This window comes from Ambystoma mexicanum, chromosome 10, assembly GCF_040938575.1.
Source record: "Ambystoma mexicanum isolate Mex_15411 chromosome 10, UKY_AmexF1_1, whole genome shotgun sequence".
Taxonomy (NCBI): Eukaryota; Metazoa; Chordata; class Amphibia; order Caudata; family Ambystomatidae; genus Ambystoma; species Ambystoma mexicanum.
The window spans coordinates 590734743-590752026 of record NC_090932.1 but is presented as its reverse complement, the minus strand read 5'-3'; the positions used below and the strand labels follow the sequence as shown (position 1 = coordinate 590752026).

At 45.7% G+C, this 17284-nt stretch overlaps 1 protein-coding gene and 1 long non-coding RNA gene across 8 annotated transcripts in view; one reads left to right on the top strand and one right to left on the bottom strand.

The window, feature by feature from the left end:
- KIF1A (kinesin family member 1A) overlaps nt 1-17284 on the top strand; it is a 4129412-nt gene that overhangs the window by 2199890 nt on the left and 1912238 nt on the right. The window lies entirely within an intron of this gene.
- The window catches only part of LOC138491571 (uncharacterized), a 333185-nt gene that overhangs the window by 888 nt on the left and 315013 nt on the right, over nt 1-17284 (bottom strand). The gene's annotated exons all lie outside the window — the stretch shown is intronic.

Below are 17284 nucleotides of genomic sequence, written 5' to 3'. Positions count from 1 at the left end.
TCAGTCAATGGATGTACCATGCTCATCCTAAAGCGTGCTTTCACATGGCAGTGAAGTCCTTGAACCTCCTTGTGAGAGGTCATGACTGTGGCAGGCACTTGTGGAGGTAGACAGGGGACCTGTAGCGTTCATGTGGAGGGGTTTAAGCTGGTATGGTTGTTGGCTTGTGTGCATTAGTCTGGTTCCTCGCTCTGTTCTACACCTCTTGCGAGTCCATTTTAAGTGTGTTTCCTTTTCTCAAGCAATATGACCTGCTAAGTGTTCTATCCATGGCAATTATAGAAAAGCTGGATGAGTGGGAAGGTATGCAGGTGGATGTCTTATACCTTTTTGTACTGTCACTTGTTGGGGTCTGGACTATACCTGTACGTGTAACTGAAGAATAAAGTCATTCCCTTTGTATCTGTGGCTCCTGGTCTACTTACCTGATGGGTAACCTTAACACATGTTCAAGGGCTGTCAATTGGTAAGTAAAGAATGAAACTATACCCACAAGCTACGTGTCCCTCCCACTATCCCATCTCCCTCCTAGCTATACTTCAATGCAGTAGGTATGTCTTATAGGTGACCCTTTAGTGCCACCTATATAGCTAAAACAAAATATAGTTTTACTGTACGTTTGTGATTTGCGCACTGTGGTCGCATAAAATCATAGCATATGTCCTGGCTACTGGTTGCCAGATTATGCCTCTCTAGAGAAGGGGGCCCTTCCAGGCTCGCATTCAACGAATACTCATCCATCACACATGAATGCTTCAACTGAATAGTCGCCTTTGCCTTAACAGAATTAAATGCCCAACGTGTTTGTTGTTTCTCATTTCATTCCTTGGTGCATTTTACCATGTCAGTAAATATTTTCAGCAGTTCCGATAAAAGTTAGCAAAACTTGGATTTTCTGTGATAGAAAATGTCATTAATTATTCCAAGGCACCAACATTTCTTTTTAAGTATGCAGTAGGAATTCAGCATTTAGGTTAAATCGTGTGTAAGTTATTGGAAGTGGACTGATATTGTTATATTTTAAATGGATGGAAATGTAGAATATTTACCCATATTTAATACAATATACCTAGTAACACATACCTTTGAAAAGGCCAACTCAGCCTTTCATCCTTCTGAGGTCGTTAAAGAAGTACCAGCTTCGATTGGGCAATAAGAAATTAACTATGTGCAGGGCTCTGGTGAAGGCGCTACATAAACAACAAATTATCATTATTGTGTCATTAATTAACATTATTGTTTATAATGTTCTTGAAAAGAAAGCAGACCAAACGTTAAGTGACAGTGCTTCTAAAGCTTCATGTGGGCTTTTGTCCCTTTGCTTTCTCAAAAGCTGTCACTTTTTCTTCATTTCAGGAACTAATTATCTCCCATCTGGCTCCCAGACATGCACCTACTTCTGACAGTAGTGAGATGCACCTAAACCCCGTACCCTCAGCCTCATCCACCCTGGACCCACGGGCTCAGCTCACACACACCAGCCCTGGTCCACAGTGTGCCCTCCCTGTGCTGGGCCAGATCCCTGCACTGCTCACCCTCCACGCCCAGGCACTGTTGGCAGCAGCAACAGTCATCCTTGAACAGAAGTTCAGGCACTTGGCAGGCAATGGACAGGCAGCGCTCCTCCACGCAAGGCTTGCAGTCAACACTGTCCTAGGAGCTCTGCAGCAAACACAGGCAGAGGAGGGAGAGAAACACCGAAAATAAAATATTTTTGACTGCACAACGTTTCCAGTGAAAAGAGCGCTCCCAACAAAGCCAGCTGAGCTCTGTGGATGCTCTTCCAAGCAGGGACTCATGGCTAGTCTTTTGGTTGTAGCCCCTGAGCATCTATCCGGGGCTACAACTAAAAGACTGGGGCTGTAGCCCCCACGCCCCAGCCACCGTACATGCTAGAGCCAGTGAAAACGTAAATATAAAAGTATGCCTCGTTAGAACGAGACAAAACAACTATAACCGGTGGAAAACGTCCCCTACTACAGGTAAAGCAAGGCATCGATTTAACACTACGAATGGCCAAGGGAAGCGACTAAAACGATCTGCAACCAGCTCTGCTTGCAAGAAAGTACACCCTAGGAAGAGTCCAAGGGAATTACATCTTTTTTCTGAGAATGTGGAAAAGGAAGTAGTCAAGTAGATGTACATAAAGAACAATCTAAACCTCATCCTGGGAGCAATAACATTGAGATTAACCAGAAAGATGGAGGTGGGCAATAATCAGTGTGCCTACCCGTCAGTGTTTAAAATTATGAATGTGTTTGATACGATTGTCTAGCCTAGCAGCAGAACTCGGCAATCACTGTTATCCACTAGTCAGTTAAATGAGTAAAGTATAGAGTGTTGGTATGTTGAGATGCTTGCACCAAGCTCTTTCATTAAAGCAAGATTTCCCACGAATGAGATTTTTAAGTGGTATTTAATTGGTTCTAAACCAGAGTAAGTTTCAGTTGTTTACAAGGTGCCAACATACTCCATTTGGAGGAGCATGCAATTGTTTTGCACTTACCCAGGCTTTCTCAAGGCAAGGTTACAGTATGAATGTGTATTACACAATATTGTTTGTGTGACTCAACTAGTACAATCAATGTTTACACACAGTACATATATCCAGTACTTTGAAATGTTTATCTCATAGGGCCTCATCACGAGTCTGGCGGTAACCCTTAAATGTGGCGGTAGCGCTATTACCGCTGCATTTAAGGGTCCGCCAGATCATGGCCTTGGCCGAACCAGCACTAAGCTGGTGGGAAATCCGTGGCAAATTTGCTGATTTTCGGCGCTATTACCGCCGGCTGGAAATCCACCGGCGGTAATAGCGCACATTTTCCCCATTGGGCCCAATGGGGAATGAGGCATTCCCGAATGGGCCCAATGGGGAATGGGCACTAACCGTTCCGCCAAACCCGTGATCCGACGCTAATAGCGATGGGGGAGGTTGGCGGTAGGGCTAATAGCGCCGGCGGTAATAGCACCGGTGTTACCGACCAACTCGTGATGAGGCCCATAGTATTCATGCATTCAATTTTCAAACATAGATGTGCATTCTAGTCTGAGCGGCTAAGGTCCAATATCGAAGATTAGTAACTCTGTTTATAGTAGAAGGGGAAGAAAGGGGGGTACAGTAGAGTGGAGTTAGTTGGATATACTATGCATTGGGTATGGTACTGTCAGAAATTATGTTGAGTTCCACACAATCATGCTCATAGTTCGAGATGTCTTCTACATATTGTATCTGTAAATTGGTCAGGTTGAGCATTAGTCTGGTTGTCTGGCATGAGGTAGGTTTAAAAAAAGAATGTATTAGCATTTCCCTGTTTAGCCACCTGACAGCATCCTGCCTTCAGTTATTAGTAAAGTGCATGCTGGGGTCCTCTTCTTAGAGTTTCCTCTGAGTATTCCTCTTTATGGGTGAGTCTACAATTCAATTGAACTATATATTAACTTGGATCCCAGCATATTGCTCTTATCTACTAATTATCCGGTGAGGGCCTTGACACATAGCAATTGTCACATATTGTTCTTGAATAAAGTTGCTATCATTTTAAACAAATAATTAAATTGTGTCATTGGGGTTGGAAAACATCTATCTTCATTCAAGTGTGTACACAACATCTACAAACACCCAACGGGCCTCATTACGAGCATGGCGGTAGCCGTGCCTGTATGGCAGGCACGGCTACCGCCATGCTCGCTACGGGCACTGCCTCCCGCGATTGGGCAATAACCGGCCCATTACGAGATGAGTGGGCCGCTAATTGCCCATTCTCAGGAGGCAGTAATGCCAGGCCCCATGGGGCAGAATGGGGGTGAGGAGCATGGTTGCACCGGCACCGTTGATAACGGTGCCTGTGCAATCAAGAGTTCTGCTCGCGGGTGCCGCACAACCTGCCATGTAAGACTTGGCGGGCTGTCAGGAGCCCGCGAGCAGGACTCGTAAATCGGCGGCCCGGTATGAACACTTCCGGTGCCTTACCGGCACCGTTCATACTGTGGCCGCCACAGTTATAATGAGGCCCAATGTCTTTCAGCCTCCCCTGACATATGTGTCACTAATGGAGGCACACATGAGTGCCAAGAAAACTTTGAAACTCAGGACACTGAAACTGAAATACACGCACAACTCGCATCCATACAATTTGCTATCAAAATCTTACTCAAACTGCGTGGGAAAATCCTGGAGGAGACAATCCTCAATCAGTCCCCTTTAATGAAGATGAAGAGTTGGATGCGTTAATTGCAGAGGTGGAGCTGCAGGATTAACATTAACAATCAAATCAAAACACCCATGAAACAGCACCACCCTTGTATTGTGGTAGACCCTAGCATAGCGCCAGAAGAAGATTTAACTGTTTATCTTTCCAGATGGCAAAGGAGACTGCAGAAACGACGGAAGAAAATAAATACAAATGGCATAAATCAGTCCAAAAAAAACAAGCAGTCAAATGAAATTATGAATGCCACAGAAATGACATCTGAGGAAGTGCTACAATTAAAGACGGGAAAAAAGCAAGGCAAACAGGAAAAAGAAGAAGACTCGGATCAAAAGGAATTCATAACAGCTGGCTGCTTAAAGCCAAACAGAGTGAAGAAGTGAAAAAATAATCACAGAAAAGTTCATTAGACTCCTCTGTGCCCGACGGTGTTAACACCCAAAAAAAGCGGGTCACAGTCATAGAGACAACATAAATAATGGAAACAGCTCCCCCTACTGACAAGAAGATCGAACAGACAGTTATAAATAAAAATGTGGGACCAACGTTCACTATTAAGAAACTGGCACATGGTCTGGCAGTAGGAAGAACTCCTATTAATAGAGCAGACTTTTTAGGGATCTTGAGATATATTTTACCTCTACGTATCTTGGACTTCAAGGACTATGAATGTATTGAACCATTGAAAAGCATCAACCATCACTTTTACAGAATCCATTGCAGTACTAATGAAACAGCAGACCTGATCAGGTCTTATAAAAATAGGTTTATGGAGCTGGGATATGAATTAGGCCCAATTGTGATTGTGTATGTTTAACAACCAGGCCTAGCTAAAGAAGACAGTTTAACGGATTATGTAAAAGTTCTTGGAAACAAATCAGGGAGAAAAGCAAATTCAATTACTGTACAAGAGCACCTTTTTGGTATACTAAGATGGTTCATTGATCCTGATGCCCTAAAAGGTGACACAACTATTTGAACTTGGACGTTGTGTTCCTGAAAGACTAGAGGTTTCGCTCATTTATTATCTGTAGACGGATCATTGAAGGGGCTGTTGGAAAATGATATTTTCTTATTACAGGAAAGTTGGCTTCAACTGAAATCCCCATGGATGGTTTTCCGTTGCTCCAAACACTGGCAGAAAAATGGAAAAGGGGGCGGCCCAATGGATAATTGGTTATAGGTGTAATAATAAATTACATCACTCCCACAAAAATCAACATTAATCCTGAAGATCCATTTGTGCTAGCAGTAAAAGCCAGCTTTCTTAATACAGCAACTAGCTTCATTATAGTTAGCATCTATGATCCACTGGGGTATTTGCACACTGAGAATATCATGGAGACCCTTGGTGGTGCTATGATAGCAGATAGCAGCGCTAGAGTGATCCTGGGCAGAGACTGTAATACTAGGTTTAAATGCCAAAAGGAGGTTACGGAGACTAGCTTTGTGTTCAGTGCGTGCGAAACAAAACAGACACAGACAACTGAGAAAGGCACTTTTTGGTAAGATTGGAGATGTCAGAATGTAAATGGTAGAGTAAAGGGCGATCATCCTGGGAAAATGTCTTTGATGAATGGCAGTAATGCTGCAACTACATGACATGACTACACTAACACATACATGAATTGGTGATTTGATGGTTTACTCTGGCAGTATTAGGCTTTCTTGGACATCTAAGAGTATAGAGGCTGCTCTAAAGTATATTACAACCAACACTGGCTTAAAACTGGGTAATTTAAAAGGTCTTAGCCCAGATGAGATTGAAGTTGGGATAAAAAAAGAGCATGTCTGGCATTGCAATCAACAATGCCACCTTAATGTTTACTTATAGGAGGATAAAAGGTCACCAGTATGACACACAAGTTAGGGACGCAAAGAGAGCAATGAGGAGCGAAGGGCGTCAAATAAAAAAAGATCCCCATCCTGATCATAAGGTAATAGAAGTGATAAAAAATTGATATAAAAGTTGGGTGAAAGGGTGGAAATTCTCTGGCAGGATTGGCCAGTGGCAAAAACGAGTAGCTTTATCTGCAATGAAGGATACAGGAAAAACGTGGAAACTGCGAAGTAGCACAAAAGCCAACAAAGCAAAATGAGTGGCCTGTATTATTGGTTAGAACCATTGGGTAACTTACATTAGTAATACCTTTTTTTGCAAAGATAACGCTGAAATTGAGTTAGGAAGCAGCGGACGAAGGTTTGACTTACACTTCCATTCCATGGATATCCCCCAAAAAATAGCCAAATAAAAAAATTCTAGAGCACCAGGACCCAACGGGCTTGCCAATGTGGTACTTAAACAGTCCCCCGAATTATGGGCAAAATTACTATATATTCAGTTTACAAAAGTGTATAGTAGTGGATATGTCCTGGAATCCTGGTGTAGATCACTGTTAGTACCAATCTAAAAAAAGGGTAAGCGCACTGAGCCATTGAACTTTAGGCTACTTGCAATGTTAGACATATCAGGGAAAATGTTTGCAACTCTGGTACTAGACAAGCTTACTAAATAGATGTCATCCATCAACTTGCTCGATAATTTTACAATGGGTTTCAGAGCAGACTCAAGGACAACAAAATGGGCCTCATTACGAGTTTGACAATGGGCCTCATTATGAGTTTGGCGGGAGCCATGTCTGCATTACGAGTTGAATGGGCCGGTAATTGCCCATTCGCGAGTGGCAGTAATGCCGGGCTCCTCATCCCCATTCTGCCCCATAGGGCAGAGTGGGGATGAGGAGCATGGATGCACCGGCACCGTTTATAATGGTGCCGGTGCATCCATGTGTTTCCCTCGTGGGATTCACAACTGTCCTCCTAAGACACGGCGTGTGAGCGTACATTGCATCACATATGCAGATGGTCTGGTCCTGTGTGATCAGACATTCGCAGGGATCAAAAACTCAATAAACGAAATTGCAGAGCTTTGTAAATATAAATGGTTTACAAATTAATTTTGATAACTCAAAATTAATGTACTTTGCACATAAGGAAATTCCTAGTCCTAATGTTTTGCTTTATGGGAACCATGTGGAAAAAGTCACTAAATTAAAATATCTTGGGATAGAGCTTACCACAAAAGGTGATTGCACAACAGTTATCACGGAGAAACAAAGAAAAGCTGTAGTACTAACAACTATGATAGCTACATTTGGTAAAGATTACTCAGGATACAATCTAAAAGGAGTGTTAATTCTATATAAAATGTGCTTTTGTGCTGCTATTTTATATGGGTTTGGGTCCCTGTGTATGTGTGATTTTAGATGGTTGAAGGTAATTGAGGGAAGTTTTGGCGGCGGAGTCTGGGCCTCGGCCCAAGCACATCAACTGAAGCAGAAAGACTTGAGTTTGGACAAATCTCTGTACCCACTCTTGCATTAAAAAGGAGATGACTTCTCTTTATCAAATCTAAGCCAGGACCTGCCTGCCTGTTGCAGAAAGTGCTAGGAGATAGTATAGGAATGGGTGATAAATATATGCAACTGATACATTCTACTTTCAGGACAATAGCTTGGAAACCTGATTTGGGATCTGACTATTATACTCTACAGAAACAATTTGTATTGATGCTGGAGACGTTGGATTGGACCCACAACAACATTCATATGGAACAATTGAGTAGTTATACAAAATTCAAATGTGTAACGCATCTTTATAAAGCGCCCCAAGCTTATCTAATGCTATGCTCTTCACCCGTATTTTTCAAACAACGGCCACTGCAGACCTTACGTGGCGTATCTGTAAAAATACAGGTAAAGTGGAAAGTGCATGTCATATTTTAACTGAATACTCACCAAACGGTCCCCTTATTGAGCTCCTTTGTGAGCAATTATGAAAGCATCAAGGATGATGCATTTTGGGGCTACTGTATGGACACTCTTAATACATCTTTGCACATAGCACTTTACTGCGTGCATATGGCTAAAGGTGGAAACAGTATTAAATGAAAAATCAACTGAAACACTAGTAGGTATGTTATGATTGATATTTAACCATAGGTTAATGTGTGCATGGGCCATTGTTTGTTGTTTTCCTTTTTCGCTCTGTAAATCATCTTTTAGATTTTGTATGTCTTTTCGTTTAAAGATTAATCATTTGAATATTATGTAAAAATATATTGAATGTATGTGGAATCTTTATCCTTGGTTTTGTTATTTATATAATTTGAAATGTTCTATGAACTAAAACACATTAAAATAAAATTAAAAAAGATCCCTAGCTCCAGCTGTTCTCGGAAAATCTCACAAGCTGGTATAGTTCAGCTCAATGACCATCCTCTACAACTTTCAGTTCCTCAAAACAGATGTGGCCTTGCTGCTGAAGGAATAACGCATACTATGCCCCCTTACATCACTTACTTTTTTCTCTGTGCTATGCACACTGGTTATCCCTTGGAAATTCTTTCTGAATCACCATGCCCAGGCCCATGCTATCGGGATAGAAATGCTGTTAGGGCTACTGTACAAGTTGTACATCGCTGACCCGCGTAACTTCTTTGATACGAATCAGTGCAGTTCTCACCAGTCAAACCTAAAATCTGGTAGGGGGTTTGGGTTGCTAAACTCATGCTAATCCAGCACCACTCGAAGACTCCGTCTCCTTCTCTCCCTAAGTCTTCAGGGGTTGAGATGGAAGAACTGACTCCAGAGAAGTAGTAGGAGAGGTTGAGGAGGAGGCACAAGGAAAACAAGAAGTGATCACACTCCCATAGTGAGTCACAAAACCGCTCTTCCCGGAAGAACAAGAGACGGATGAGAGTGAGGATTATTTGGATTCCCAAAAGCATGGTAAGGCAACATGTTCCTCAAAGCATGCTTTTAGGTAAGGGTGGGCTGAGTTTTGTGATGAAATGCTAGCCAGTTTTTCTAAGGGCTCAAGTGATACGACTACAGCTTCGACGTCCGCAGCATCCCCTTGTTATGGTTTCTGCTTTGGGCCTCAGGGAAATGGCCAAATCTTTTGTACACTATCAGCTCATGGACATTTTATACAAGGGCCCTCAGATGGAGACGACTTTGCCTTTCAGTGCAGGTATTGCAGACCCGGTCGTAGCCTCGTGGCAGAATCTGCATTCAAATCTTTCTGTTAACAAAAATCTCACAAAGAAAAATAAACCAGCACAGGAGACCATGCATTCGCCTTGAGGCATCCATCACTTGCCTCCCCGCCTAAAAGGGAAGATAAGAATATCAGTGCACTGGCCAAGAAGGACTTTGTGATGGGAGCATTGCCGTGAAGGCGGGGAATGCTTCATGTGCTTTGGTGAAATTCTTGCATGACTTATGGTCTGTTATATCCGAAGACTAGATACTTGCAGGAGGGTGAGATTTGAGATGGTTTCTTGGACATAGTCAGTGATGCACAGGGTTTTGCGGCTGAGAGGCTAAAGCATTGGTGCACAAATTGCAGCCTGTGGGCTGAATGCAACCTTTAAGACGTTGTTTATGGGCCTCCGAGTCACATGAGATTAACAATGAAGTGTTGTTTGGCCTGAAGTCAGTCAGTCACTAAGTCTGTCATGTCAGGTGTGTTAAGCCTCTGCGGTCTAGTTTTTGTCTTTACATCATGTTAGCTGCAGTTTTACTTCTATTTAAATACATGTTTCAGTCCCATAATACAAATAAATAAGTGTTCATACCATGAAAAGGCTAGGTGAGTAGCATAGCTAGGAACTGGTCGCCCTCCTGCAGGAGCCCATAGCTTTTCCCCGCTGTGTCAAAACAGCACCCTTTTCCGTACTCGCGCTCTGCTTCTGCCCACAGTGGAGGCTGCGCTTGAGTCGCGGAACTTGTTCTTCTTCATTTGTGCACTAAACTGAACTGCCTGATTTCCCTCGAAGAGACTCCCCTTTTGCCCGTTGGCACCAGCGTGTGCAGGTACTTTTGAGCACAAGGCTCCACTCTTCGCAGGGCTCGGATTTCCTTTTAGTTAGGTGCCTCTGAAGGCGGACTGGGTCTAAGCATTATTTCGCACTGCCTGTTTTCCTTCCCTTTTAGGTGGACTACACATTTCGTGCATCTAACGCTTGAGACTTGTATTTGTATATATATTGTATTGGTATGGTATGTGTTGGTTTACTAGAGTTGTATTGTGATTTCTCGCTACGGTCATTGTTTCAAAGGCCTTGGAATAAATGTGTATATCTTTTTAATATAGCACCTGTTTGCAGTAGTTTTTAAGTGTCCTTGCTTTGTGTGCTCATTGCGGGCTTTCAGGCACCCTCACCCCTCTTGAGACCTAGTCTTGACCGCCGCGATCGCTACCTTGATTGGTCTGGCTCGTCCAGAGGTTACCCTGTTCCAAGTAATTAGGTTGGCCTTCTGAACTTCTGCGCCACCAGGACAGAGTTCAGAAATCCGTTTTAACAAATTGGTGTACAGCGGTGGGATACGACTGAAGGTATCCAGTGTTGCGCACGAACCAGGGTATTTCAAGTTATTCCTACCAGGACACGTAGTGAATTGTTATAGTAGAACTTTAAAAAGGCCATAGTCCTATCTAACAGTATGGAAACAAATACCTTGTTAACTTTAAATGCTTCCAAATCAGAAACATTGAAAAAGATGTGTGCGGAGAGAGGTGTTTCCTCTCAAGGCACGAAATTGGATATGATCCAAAGAATCGTGGCGTGGCAAGCAGCACAGCTTGACGCTATAACTTCTGAGGACAGTGCGGAAGGAGGTGGGGCTGCTCTCACTGGTAGAACCGACGGTTCTGCCGCTGCACTGATCCACCGCGACCACGAGGACAGGGAGGATGAGATGTCTAATGTTTCCTCTGCCAGTGCTGATGGGGAGGCTATGCTTGAATTCAAGAAGCAAGAGCTGCGGTTTAGGCAGAAGGAGCTTGAATTCAGCATAGCCAAACTAAAAATCGAACAGGCAGAAAAACAGAAAGACAGGGATCACCAGTTGGAACTGGCCAAGCTTCAGGTTGCAAATGGGTCCAAGGGTCCTGGACATGGGTCTGGGGCCTCCTCTCATCCACGGTTTCCGAAAGATCTGCTCAGTGTGTATGAGGAAAGGAATGACATTATGGACTGGCTGAATGCGTTTGAGTATGCATGCGAAGTTCAACGAGTTGACAATGCTGATAAGATTGCCTGGCTACTGAGCAGACTGCCCCATTCTGGCTGTAGTGCCATTATGGAAATGTCGAAGGCTGAGAGAGCTGATTTCGCAATGTTAAAGCAAACTCTCATTTTAAAGTTTGGGAAGACTCCGACCCAATATTTGAAACGATTCAGAGAGTATAAGAAAAAGGAAGGTGGTACTTGGGTATCTTATGTCACTGAATCCTTGAAAAACTTAACTGGCTGGGTCGAAGGTTATAAGGTTTCTACCTTCGAAGGAATGATAAATCTTGTCATGCTGGAACACATTTTTGCATCTTCTTCCCCGGAGCTTAAGCAGCATTTGGCCGATTCGAAGGAGATAGATCCTAAGAAGCTGGCCATTGCAGCAGATTTATGGGTGTCACATCGAGTGTCCCATAAGGACAAAACTCATCCTGGTAAGCAGGAGGAAGGGAAAAAGTCCAAAGATAAGGAGGGTGGAGAATCTGATAAATCTTCTTCTCAAAAGGGCCACAAAAAGAAAAATAAGGGTAAGACACAAGAGAACTCACAGGGTAGTGGAGGTCAGCCTCTGAAACAGAACTCTGGTTACAATAAGCCTCCCTATGTAAACAGACCCAATGGATCTTGTTTAGCTTGTGGAGCAACTGACCACATGAAGGGGGATCCCCGGTGTAAGGTTAGACCTTTGGGGGTCCACTCCGCTAATCTGGCCTTCTCCTCCTACGAGGAAGAAGAGATTACAGGAGCATCCTTCTCCTCAGACTCATTTCCCAGCGGGATAGAGGCTGAGGTAGTTTTAGTTTCCCTGGGTTCCTGGGAGCCTAAAGTCGCAGAGGCTTATGCTAGGATTCCAGATAATACCAAGCACTACTTTAAAGACAGTGTGCTGATCAATGGAGTAGATACTCCAGCTCTTTGGGATAGTGGGTGCAGTCGAACTGTAGTGGATTCTACCTTGGTAGACTCAGAGGAAGTTGCCAGAGCTACTCTGATGCCCACTAAGTTGGCTGACGGCCCACTCCGTATGTTCCCAGTAATACCTGTAAATCTTACTTTAAATGGTACAGCAGTCAGGATTCCAGTGAGCATTCAGAGAAACGTCCCGGGAAAGGTCTTGTTAGGTAATGATCTCAGAGCTTTAGGGCTCGTAGGAGACACTGCCGAAAGACCCTACACACGGTCTCAAGCACGGGCAGCATTGGCCAAGACCAATACGCCGCCCCAGCCGAAGGGGAAACCCAAGGCGAAAGGAGTCAACAAGTCAAGACGAGGGAAAGAGAATATTCCCCCGAGCTCGCCTACAACTGCGGTGGAGGAAGTTGGTCAATCGCCCGGGCCTTACGAGGAGGTGGCGATGCCTGAAGTATTTGACCCCAACGACCATCCTGAACTAAAAGACTTGTTAGTTGAAGGAGGTCCTGATACGGACGAATTTAGTAAAGGCCAACGTGAGTGCCCATCTCTGGAAGGCCTAAGGAGACAGGCCTGCTCCCAGCTTGAGGGTGAACCTCCTGGGACGCATAGGATTTATTGGGAAGGTGGATTCCTGTATAGTGAGCCCACAGAGTCTACAGAAGGAGACCATAGGAGGTTGGTGGTTCCCCTTGCTGTTAGGCCCTTCCTCCTGCAGTTGGTGCATGAAGTTCCCCTTTCTGGTCACCTTGGTATTAAGAGGACCAAGCAAAGGTTATCCATGCACTTCTACTGGCCCAAGATGGGGGTGCAAGTAGAAAGTCACTGCAGGAGTTGTGCCTCCTGCCAGTTATCTGGTAAGGTTGGCTCGACAATCCAAGCTCCGTTGGTACCGCTCCCAGTTGTGAGGATACCATTCGAAAGGGTAGGGATCGACATCGTTGGTCCCCTTGACCCGCAAACATCCTCAGGCAATAGGTTTATCCTGGTGCTGGTCGACCATGCAACCAGATATCCTGAGGCCATCCCATTGAAAACTGTAACTGCCAAGTCAGTTGCAAAAGCTTTACTTGGCATATTTACTAGGGTTGGCTTCCCTAAAGAAGTTGTGTCGGATCGTGGCAGCAACTTTATGTCGAAGTATATGCAGGCTATGTGGAAAGAATGTGGGGTCACCTACAAGTTCTCTTCTGCATACCACCCCCAGACCAATGGTCTGGTGGAACGTTTCAACAGAACGTTAAAAAGCATGATTGGGGCTCTGGAAGAACCTCAGAGAAGAAAATGGGATCTTCTTTTACCATGCTTACTGTTTGCCTACCGAGAGGTACCACAGGAGGGTGTTGGCTTCAGCCCCTTCAAACTTCTGTTCAGTCATCCTGTACGGGGACCCTTAGCCATAGTCAAAGAGGGATGGGAGATGCCCACTCCCCCTGTTACTACCAACGTAGTTGATTATGTGCTAGGGCTCAGAAAACGGATGGTACTTCTGATGGGCTTGGCTAGTGATAAATTGAAGGCAGGACAAGCGCTGCTGAAACATTGGTACGACCAGAAAGCTTCCCTCATCAACTTTACACCTGGTCAGCAAGTCCTGATCATGAATCCCATAAGGCCTCGAGCTTTACAGGACAAATGGTCAGGCCCTTACACAGTGGTGGAGCCCCTGGGTGAGGTGAACTATTTGGTGGACCTTGGAAGGCCTGGACAGGCTCCAAAAGTGTTTCACGTGAATAGGCTGAAGGCTTTCGTCCCAAGAGTCGAAATCGCAGCACTGCTACTGGCTTCAGACGTTGAGGAAGAGGAGTCTGAACCTCTCCCCGACCTGTTCCAGAGCGGTCCTTCAGATAGCTCCTTTGAGGGTGTCCGAGTGGCCCCTCACCTGACTCCTGATCAGCAGGCTGAGGTGAAAAGTTTGCTTAGGCAGTTTTCCCCCCTGTTTTCACAGTCGCCTGGTTTGACACCTTGGTGCAAACATAACATAGACACAGGAGACAGTGTACCTACCAAAAGTAGGGGATACAGGATGTCAGACAAAGTACGGTTTTATATTAAGACCGAGGTCAACAAGATGTTAGACCTTGGGGTGATTGAACCCTCTAGTAGTCCTTGGTCCAGCCCTGTGGTTTTGGTTCCAAAGGCAGGCACTTCTGAATTGAGGTTCTGCGTGGACTACAGGGCTCTGAATGCTGTCACCAAGACAGATGCACACCCCTTGCCTCGAACAGATGAGCTGGTGGATACTTTGGGTGCCTCCAAGTACCTCAGCACGTTTGACCTCACTGCTGGCTATTGGCAAATAGCTTTAGCAGAACATGCCAAGGAGAAGACAGCATTTTCTACTCCAGACGGCCTTTACCAATTCCGGGTAATGCCGTTCGGGTTGAAGAATGCACCTGCCACTTTCCAGAGGCTTGTGAATCATGTTTTGAATGGGTTGGACGAATTCTGTCTTGCATATCTGGACGATATAGCAGTTTTCAGTGCCACCTGGGAAGACCATGTGAAACACCTCGGGATTGTGCTCCAGGCTCTTCAGAAAGCCCACTTGACCATAAAGGCTAGTAAATGCCAGTTTGGACAAGGCTCAGTGGTTTACCTTGGACATGAAGTAGGTGGAGGGAGGATACAGCCTCTTCCCAGTAAAGTACACGCAGTACAAGACTGGCCTACCCCCACTACACAAACCCAAGTGAGAGCCTTCTTAGGACTCACGGGGTATTACCGAAACTTCGTGGCAGACTATGGCACCATAGCTGCCCCTCTGACTGCCCTCACAACTCCGAAGAAACCCAAGAAGGTAACTTGGACCGACAAGTGTGAGAAGGCCTTCAATGGCTTAAAAGACTCCTTGTGCCAGGCCCCTGTCCTCAGGGCCCCTGATTATCAAAGACCTTTTATCGTGCAGACGGACGCCTCTGACACTGGGATAGGAGCTGTACTATCACAAGTAGATGAGAAGGGTAAGGAACACCCTATTGGTTTTATTAGCCGCCAGCTTAAGGACAGAGAGCTCAGATGGTCCACGGTAGAGAAAGAATGTTTCTCTGTTGTGTGGGCCCTAAGGAAGCTGAGGCCCTACCTCTATGGGACCCACTTCACTGTGCAAACTGACCATAAGCCCTTAAAGTGGCTAATGAACATGAAGGGGGAGAATCCAAGGTTGCTTAGGTGGTCCATAAGTCTACAAGGCTTCGACTTCACTATTGAGCATAGGCCAGGTGTCCAACATAGCAATGCTGATGGGTTGTCCAGAATGTTTAACCGACCTGAACAAGAGACTCATCCAGGGGTGGATTAGTTCCCCCTGTCCATAGTCTGGGAGGGGCGAGTGTTAGGAAAGATTTCGTAATTGTAGGTAATTTTCCTTCCATGTGGCAACCCCTAAACTTTTTGCTGTTGTTTTTCACCTTGTTCTCGACTTTGCCAGAGAAGTGCAGCCTTCTGCCGCACTCCTCTGGGCTTTCGCTCCTTTCTTACGGGGAAACTGACATGCCCTTAAGACAGTCAGTACCGGGAAACGCTGTTTTACGTAGTTTCTTTTATCATGTTGCGGCTTTCGTGCAACATGACACAAGAGGGCACTGTAAGCTAAGTTACTGCTCTCTTGGGTCTCTAGCCTTCTACAGGCCCTAGATACTCTTTTAGGATTGTAACTGATCGGTGCAAGTGATTCACGGACGGGAATGGTGGCAGCGATCGTTTCTTGTGTTTTGAGCTCCTTTTGGCGTTCCAAAATGGTGGCCTGGCTCCCAAAATGGCCAGACCACGAGGCTCCTTTGTCCTGTCCGCTGACCGTCTTGCTCCCTTCACCTTCCCCAGGTCGAGCCGACCTGGGGCCTTCCCTATTTGGGCATGTACTTTCCCGCGAAACACGGATGCTTTCGCGGGCTTCTACATGTCTTGTGTGTGCCTCTAGGATGTGGGCTGGGATGTCTGGTCCCAATACACATCCTGGGTGCCAGAGAGTCTAGGGTGGTGTGAATGCCTGGGACCACCGTGGTCCGTGATAGGTCCACGAATGGTGTGAGTGTTGATGAGCGGATCTCCCATTGGGTCCCCTCCGTTTTGGCGCGAAGGGAACCGTGGATAAGAGGGGGCTGGAAACACCACTACCATGTCGATCTCCTGAGTTCTCACGAACGAAGGAATACAGGAGCCAAGTATCCTGCAACCAAGAGGCTGAACCGAGGAATCGCTGGTGACCCGCTGAAGGACTGCTCCTCTGCACTGCTGTCGCCTTGTGAAACCCTTTTCACCTTTGATCGAACCAGAAGGCCTGTACTGGTACTTCGACCCTTGGAATAGCGGGGACAGCTATTCTCGGCATCTTCACCATCTCCTGCTAGTAAGCCTTCGGAAGCGTCTCTGGGCCATCCAGCTGACTGACCAGCCTACACAGGAGTCTTGCTCTGTAACGGCCGCCAGGTTGTGTAGTATTTCGAGTCCTTGTCACTATCACACGCTTCGTACACTTGGCGTTCCCAGGTCTGAAGTGAGTAGTGTACATTTGGCTCAGATACACACGGCCGCTCCGTTGCCCTGCTGTGGTAACAAACTGTGCGGGTTTCTTCAATTGGGACGTCTTTTACTCAACTCTGCTGCTGCAGACTCAACACGACGACGAGACGTTCCCTGCTCTTCTGAACCTGCCAGCGACTGAAACTGACGCGGAGAAGCCTGGGTCCGCTTGCATCGGGGACCGGTGAGTAGCATAGCTAGGAACTGGTCGCCCTCCTGCAGGAGCCCATAGCTTTTCCCCGCTGTGTCAAAACAGCACCCTTTTCCGTACTCGCGCTCTGCTTCTGCCCACAGTGGAGGCTGCGCTTGAGTCGCGGAACTTGTTCTTCTTCATTTGTGCACTAAACTGAACTGCCTGATTTCTCTCGAAGAGACTCCCCTTTTGCCCGTTGGCACCAGCGTGTGCAGGTACTTTTGAGCACAAGGCTCCACTCTTCGCAGGGCTCGGACTTCCTTTTAGTTAGGTGCCTATGAAGGCGGTCTGGGTCTAAGCATTATTTCACACTGCCTGTTTTCCTTCTCTTTTAGGTGGACTACACATTTCGTGCATCTAACGCTT